At 37.2% G+C, this 8,296-nt stretch overlaps 1 non-coding gene across 1 annotated transcript; it reads left to right on the plus strand.

Moving 5' to 3' along the window:
* The first annotated feature begins 6,737 nt into the window (after nucleotides 1-6,737).
* Nucleotides 6,738-6,841, plus strand: LOC120878328. The gene has a single exon (XR_005724531.1). It is a non-coding gene; the product is annotated as a U6 spliceosomal RNA (small nuclear RNA).
* Nucleotides 6,842-8,296: the final 1,455 nt, after the last annotated feature.

Below are 8,296 nucleotides of genomic sequence, written 5' to 3' on the forward strand. Positions count from 1 at the left end.
TTTTCACATCTTCCTTTAGTTCAACTGTAGAACAATACATTATGATCCTTCCAAGGGAACCAGAAGTGGCCATTCATTCTAAGATCCATTCCAACACAGATCACTCACCTCCCAGCCTTGTGCTGTGGGACTCTCTTCTGGAAGAAACTCCATTTTTCATTTTGCAATTTCTACATATAGGAATACTACTCCCCCCGCCCTGGCCCCCGCCACCACCACCAAAAAAAATGGTTACCATGGAAACCGGGGAGTTAGTAACTTGGAAACTTTAAAAGAAGCCTTTAGCTGCTGTGGCCAAAGCCGGGATAATAAACATGCATTTACCAGGGGAATACAGAACTTTCTGTCATAAAGTTGGCTACTTTTTCTGCCAGGTGCTCCATAACTCTTCTACAAGTGTATTCCCAATACAGGAACAATGTTTTCTGTATTACTGATGTAGGAAAATGTTTATTATTTTGACATAGCAGTATGGTGGTTAGTGAAAAAAATTAATTAAAACTTGATTTATATTACCTTGTGTGTATACATCTTTCCCTTCTCTTCAGCCTAAAGCTTCAAAAGGGCATCCTTGAGGGTTTTATAGGTTTAAGTTTCCTTTATTTTTAGTTAAGAATTGAAGTGATTTATTACACAAAATTTGGATAGCAGAGTAAGTTACAAAGGTGAACAAAACCCATAAACTCATTCTCCTAACTCACTCTAGTAAGTAACTGATCTATGCCTCTTCCAGTATTTTTTCTTAAGCATGTTTTTTACATAGTTGAGATTACTGAAGGCTTTCATTGCAATAAATTTTGTTTATCACCTAGATCTTGTACCATCAGATATTCAAATTGACGATAATCCATTTAGCTGTTTCCTATTTCTTAGGCTTGATAACAGGAAAGGGTTTGACTGTTGGTAATAGGGGATGGAGAGGGGGACATTATCAATATGTAGAACTTCCTTTTCTAGTCTGAATATTAAATGCTTTAAGCTCTTCTTCCTCTAAAAAATGCTCCTAAAAATACTCTTTATCCAAAATTGTTCTGTGGTCGTTCTTGTTGTTCTTGAAATATTTCTTCTGGTTGGTGCCCACATCAATCTCCATTCTTTCCTATTCTTGTGGCAACATAAACAGCATAAACTGTAGCCCAGAATTTACACATGGAGTCTGAATATACTAATTTAAGGCTGAAAAAATATGCCATGTAAGTCTTTGATCCTCAGTATGACACTTGAAGACACTGTCGGGAATCCAGAAATCACATGTAGGGGCAGGTAGATAAAGAGCTTTCCTCACAAATAAATTCTGAAGCTGGAGAGATGCTGAACAATTAGCTAAGATGAGGGTACTGAAACTATTCTCAAAACAACTCTGTTTTTCCTGCAGTTTCTTTGCACACACAAAATGATAAAAATAATACTCTTTCAAAGGCCCAGAAGCCATCCCAGCACTTGCCTACAAGTCTCAAAGAATAGGAGGCTTTAACATCCCTGAAAGTCCCAAGCATAGTGAATTTGCCATTAGCAAAATGTTTCAACTTCTGAGGACCAGAGGCTGGAGACAAAAGAAAGGTAATTTATCCTTAAGCTGAAACTACAAAGGCTATATATATTTTTTATTTTCAGCTGCCAAATTGCTACTATGTAAACATTGCTTAGAATGCTTCTTTAATCTGGATGCTCTATAAAATGAATGAGATGTCAAAATACTCTTCTAAAACAAAGAATTCTAAAGTTCAGTAAAACTTAAAACCTGACCGGTGTTGGCCTACACCCTGCACAGTGCTGCAAAAAAAAATAATAATAAAATAAAGCTAGAAGTCATTAGCTGGGACCTGGGGCAAGTACATAGGAAGGTCAGTAAAGTGACACGGTATAGGGGAATTAATCTTTGACAAAGGAGGCAAGAATAAACAGCGGGGGAAAGTCAGTTTCTTCAGCAAGTGGTATTGGGAAAGCTGAATAGCCACATGTAAATCAAAGAAGTTAGCACACATTCTTACACCGCATACAAAAATAAACTGGAAATATCTTGAAGACTTAAATACAGGGCTTGAAACCATAAAACTCCTCAAAGAGCACATAGGCAAAACATTCTCTGACATAAATCAGACCGATGTTTTCTTAGGTCAGACTCCCAAGGCAATAAAAGTAAAAGCAAAAATAGACAAATGGAATCTAATCAAACTTATATTTTGCACAGCAAAGGACACCATAAATAAAATGAAAAGATAACCTATGGACTGGGAGAAAATATTTGCAAATAATGTGAAGGATAAGGGATTAATTTCCAAAAATATACAAACAGCTGATATATCTCAATAACAAACAAAACAAAAAAATGGGCAGAATCCCTAGACATTTCTCCAAAGAAGACATACAGATGGCCAACAGGCATGTGAAAAGATGCGCAACATTGCTAACTATTAGAGAAATGCAAATCAAAACTACAATGAGGTGCCACCTCACATTAGTCTGAATGGCATAATAAATGCTGGAGAGGGTGTGGAGAGAGGGGAAACCCTCCTCTATACTGTTGGTAGGAATGTGAATTGGTGCAGCCACTAGCAAGAACAATATGGAAGTTTCTTAAAAAACTGAAAGGAGTTGCTGTATGATCCAGTAACCTACTCCTGGGCAGATACCCAGACAAAATTATAATTGGGAAAGATACATGCACCCCTCTGTTCATAGAAGAACTATTTACAATAGGCAAGACTTGGAAACAACCTAAATGTTCATCAATGGATAAAGAAGATGTGGTGTGTGTGTGCACATGTATATATACACACACAGTGGAATACTACTCAGCCATAAAAAAGAATGAAATCATGCCATTTGCAGCAACACAGATAAATCTAGATATCCTCTTACCAAGTGAAGTAAATCAGGAAGAGAAAGACAGATACTGTATGACATCACTCGCATGTGGAATCTAAAATATGACACACATGAACTTATCCATGAAACAGAAACAGACTCACAGACATAGATAAAAGACTTTCGGTTCCCAAGGTGGAGGGAGGTCCAGGGATGGAAGAAGGGAGTCTGGGATTAACAGAAGAAAACCATCAGAATGGATAAACAACAAGACCCTACCGTATAGCATAGGAAACTACATTCAATATCCTGTAATAAATCATAAAAGAATATGAAAAAGAATATATATGCATAACCGAATCACTTTGCTCTATAGTGATTTAGAGCAAAAAGTGATTTAGATCTAAAGCAAAAATTAACACAGCATTGTAAACTAACTATACTCAATAAAATAAAATTTTAAAAATAGTCACTGAAAGGCACAAACTTTCCATTGTAAGACTAAGTCTGGGCATCCCATGTATAACACAGAATTATAGTTAATAATACTGCTTCATATACTTAATGTTTCCAAGAGAATATATCTTAAATGTATACACCACAAAAAGAAATTGCTAATAATGTAACACGATGAAGAATTAGCTAAGATGGTAATCATTTTCAATATATAAATATATCCAATCAACAAGTTCACCTTAATTGTATACAATGTTATATGTCAATTATATCTCAATTAAGTTGGAAAAACAGCAGCAGCAATAATAACAACAACAAACCCTTAGTCTCTGGCAAAAAGCCAGAAGCAAGTAATTGTGAACTGTTTGCTTTACTAACAGGAAAATGTATGCTTTAGCTTTCCTCTCCTAAGAAGGTAAAAGTAGGTAAACTTAGACCTGCCCAGCAATTAATGTTCCTTTATTTATCCAATTTGAAATGACTATCCAGATAGTCAACAAATTCTCTTCAATTTAGTTTAGTTAGGAAAGACCCTGAAGCTGGGAAAGATTGAAAGAAAAAGGAGAAGTGGGCAGCAGAGAATGAGACGGTTAGATAGCATCACTGACTCAATGGACATGAATCTGAGCAAATTCCAAGAGACAGTGAAGGACAGAGGAGCCTAGCGTGCTGCAGTCCATGCGTTCACAGAGTCAGACATGACTCGGAGACTAAACAACAGTTGCACGTTACCAAAACCTGAAGACTGCTTTAGACAGACATTCCCAAAGCATAGTTATTTCTAAACCATTTTAAAAGGTCTTTTTTCCTCTTTACTCTTAGAGATCTCATAGGAGTAAAGTTTCTGAGAGCCCAAGTAGATGATTTATATCTCAAAAGCACAAGAACAGAAATATCAATTCCTTCTAGAACACTAACTTCCTCTAATGGTATATGCAAAGTCCAGCTTTAAAATGATAAAACAATTCCCACCTTGGCCATTTTCGGAGATCTTTTTTTTCTAGGTTCTAAATAAGTTGAAAGAAATAGCAATACTATATATCATTCACTCACATCCATATGCCTCACTTCAGAGGAATAGGAATCAGCATGCAAGGTAACCGACACCTTGACTATTAACTCCGCTCTGTGGCCTTTCTTAAATAGAAAGCAGTTGCTAGCCTGCAGCTGTGGCCACCACCTATTGTCTCTTTCTTTCCTGTAGAAACGGCAGCCAAACATCCCCACAGTAACCTGAGGAGGGTCTATGATTTCTCGGTACTCTCTCGGTGGCCCCCATTCATCAAGGACCGTCACCAAAGGGCCCCACATACCAGCGGGTGGCCACGCCAGGGTTACACCTGCAACGTTCAGGCCCCACCTGCTAGGTCCCTGCAACTTCCCCTCCCCCATCTTTATTTCCCAACATCTGTTGGCTCTCGGGAGTTTCCTGGGTCTCCTGGCTGATTCTCTACTTCTTGTGCCGCACCCCGAGGCCTCCAAGGCCTTGCCCAGCTCAGGACCAAAGGATGAGCCCGAAGGCAGTCACAGGGACATCAGTGGTTTAATGGACAGGGGAATCTTCATCTGAAGCAAGGTCCTGGAGCCAAACCCCGCCAGGTGCAGACAGCAGTACTTGGCAGCAGTGCTTGCTGCGGGGGGCAGGGGGAGGTTATCTACCAGGGGAGGAAGTGACATCAGATGGGCTCACAGGTTACCAGGGAAACAAGCCTTTGACAAGCACAGTGAAGAGTTCCGATCTAAAGCTAGAAATCGTTAGCCAGGGCCTGGGGCAAGTACGTAGGAAAATCAGCTGGGTGAATAGGGGGTAGGTGAAGCAGGCATTGGTTGAACAGGGGCTGTACAGAGAGCAAGAGAACAGCCACTCGGGAGTTCCCTGGTGGTCCAGTGCAGTGGTTAGATGTGTTCACTGTTGTGGCCCCAGGTTCAACCCCTGGTCAAGAGAACATCTTGAGTGACTTGACCGGACAAGTAGCTACATGTTTTAAATGGTTCTTTACCACTAATATCAGTTCAGTTCAGTCGCTCAGTCGTGTCTGACTCTGCAACCCCTTGAATCACAGCACACCAGGCCTCCCTGTCCATTACCAACTCCCAGAGTTCACCCAAACTCATGTCCATCAAGTTGGTGATGCCATCCAGCCATCTCATCCTCTGTCATCCCCTTTTCCTCCTGCCCACAATCCCTCCCAGCATCAGAGTCTTTTCCAGTGAGTCAACTCTTCTCATGAGGTGGCCAAAGTACTGGAGTTTCAGTTTCAGCATCAATCCTTCCAGTGAACACCCAGGACTGATCTTCTTTAGGATGGACTGGTTGGATCTCCTTGCAGTCCAAGGGACTCTCAAGAGTCTTCTCCAACACCACAGTTCAAAAGCATCAATTCTTTGGCGCTCAGCTTTCTTTATAGTCCAACTCTCACATTCATACATGACCACTGGAAAAATCATAGCCTTGACTAGATAGACTTTGTTGGCAAATATAATATAATATTCATTTAAAATAATAATTTTAATACTTAAATATTTAAAATGTCAATATCTGATAATTTTTAAAATACATAAGGATAAATTTAGACCCTTCCCTACTGATTAAGAAACAAAGGTGCTTAATTTTCTTGCATTAATTATGTAAGACAATGCTTACTATACTTAAAATAATATATAATATGAAATAAGTTTTATTTTGGGACTGAATAGATGTTTAAAGATACATGAATGTGTAACTAAATGTTATACATCAAAAAAAGCAAAAATGACTTTGCAATTTTAACATAGTCTTCAAAAAATCATCTGATTTGTTAATTTTTTTAAATTATAAGGCCAAAGCTGTGTTTTCAGGCAATTTCTGGAGATCTTTCCAAAATAAAATAATAACCTTGGGGTATAGTAATTATTGATATTTTATAACACATGGCTAACACATTATGTTTTCTTCTTTTAACATAAATTTTTTAAGTCCTTCTCTTGAAGAACTATTTAAGAGTACTATAGCTCCTGGATTTGATTAAAAATAGCCTTTTTATTATAACCCCTGAGGAAACAGAACTGCCTACTTCTGAGTATGATTAAATTAATGAGGTTGATTTATTACAATGACAAACAATATCAAAATTGAAACAGTAAACTTTTCCATTAGAGTACAGTAGATAAAAAAATTTTAATATATAGTATTTCTAGGATTAGATTCCATTGTGGACAATGAAGGCATTAACAAGCCTCCTGACTCTGTCAATTTATTCTGCACAATGTACAGTCTCAGAATATTTTATATGAACTACCTTTTCATTTGATAATTCTCATGAATTCCTTATATAGTGATGAGTTAGTTCAGGAGTATTAATATAAAGTATATCAAAGTAATCTAAAATATTTCTGGCATCTCTCTTTTTATAAGATAGATGTATAAATCATTGTGATTTTCCAGGGGCTCTTTGAGAAATGCCATAGATAATTTTAATTTTGAAAGACATCTAATTCTCATTTTGGCAGCACCTAAGCTAAAACTGGAATGATACAGAGATTAGCATGGCCCTAGAACAAGTGTGACATTTAAATCTGTAAAGTGTTCCATATTTTTTGAGCAAATGTTGCCAGAAAAGTTGACTATTCACATGCAAAGTAATGAAGTTGAACTCTTACCTTATACCATATACAAAAGATTAACTTAAAGTGAATCAGAGACCTAAACATAACAGCTAATACTAAAAAGATACTTGGGAGAAAAGCCACTGAAGGTAGTTAAACTCAGAGGACAGAAAGTAGAATATTGGTTGCCAAAGCCTGGGAGGAGGAAGGGATGGGGAGATATTATTTAGTGGGTATAGAGTTCCAGTTGGGGAAGATGAAAATGTTCTGGTGACAGATGGTGGTCATGGTTGTACAATAATGTGAAGTGACTTTTTGTACTTGATGCTATAGAACAGTATACTTAAAAGTGATTAAGATGTGTTATGTTACGTACATTCTGACACACACAAGAAAAGACATCTTAAATTTTTAGTTTTTTGAATTTAGGATCAGTAATTCTTTAATAATCTTGAGGAAGCAAAATAAAAGTTATCAAAATGATTTGGTGATCTGATTGAGACAGGAGCACAATTACCTGTAAGCAGGGATGAGTATACATAAATCAAAATAAAAACTATATTTTACAGTAAAATTAGAAGGTAACAAAATAGTAAGGAAATTTAGCTGTTCTGAAGAAATGAATTTTTTTAAATAATCAAGGACTTAATAAAATCAGCACAAATTACTAAGAACTTATACCTTGAACATTACCAAGAAAACTATGGATATTAGTCTTAGCAAACTTAGTGTTAGCAAACAGTTTAGGTAAGATTATGAAGGGTGCTCTTCACCATACAAACAGTAAAGGTAGGGAAAGGACATTTTTAGTATCCATGCAAAAGACATAAAATGATGACTGAGTGTATCATGTTCACAGCTTATGAATAATCATATAAAACTTAGAAATGAAGCCAAGACAGTATAGCTGATCATTAGAAAGATGGTAATGATAACCTTGTATGAGAGACAGCAAAAGAGACCCAGATGTATAGAACAGACTTTTGGACTCTGTGGGAGAGGGCGAAGGTGGGATGACATGGGAGAATGGCATTGAAACATGTATATTATCATATGTGAAATGAATCGCCAGTCCAGGTTTGATACATGATACAGGGTGCTCGGGGTCAGTGCACTGGGATGACCCAGAGGGATGGGATGGGGAGGGGGTTCAGGATGGGGAACACGGGTACACCCATGGAGGATTCATGTCAATGTATGGCAAAAACCACTACAATATTGTAAAGTAATTAGCCTCCAATTAGAATAAATAATTTTTTTTTAAAAAAAGCACACACACACACAAAAAAACATCTGAGTGTTATTTTTAAGAAAATGAAACTGGCACTTTCACCTATATTTTACCATTCTCTTTCCTATTTGACTAGAACTCAGACAATGTAAAATTCATGTGATTTTGTAGATTTCTATGTGATAGAAAAGTTAACTTCCAGAATTATGTTGGGCT

Source organism: Oryx dammah, unplaced genomic scaffold (assembly GCF_014754425.2).
Source record: "Oryx dammah isolate SB20612 unplaced genomic scaffold, SCBI_Odam_1.1 HiC_scaffold_18, whole genome shotgun sequence".
Lineage (NCBI taxonomy): Eukaryota > Metazoa > Chordata > Mammalia > Artiodactyla > Bovidae > Oryx > Oryx dammah.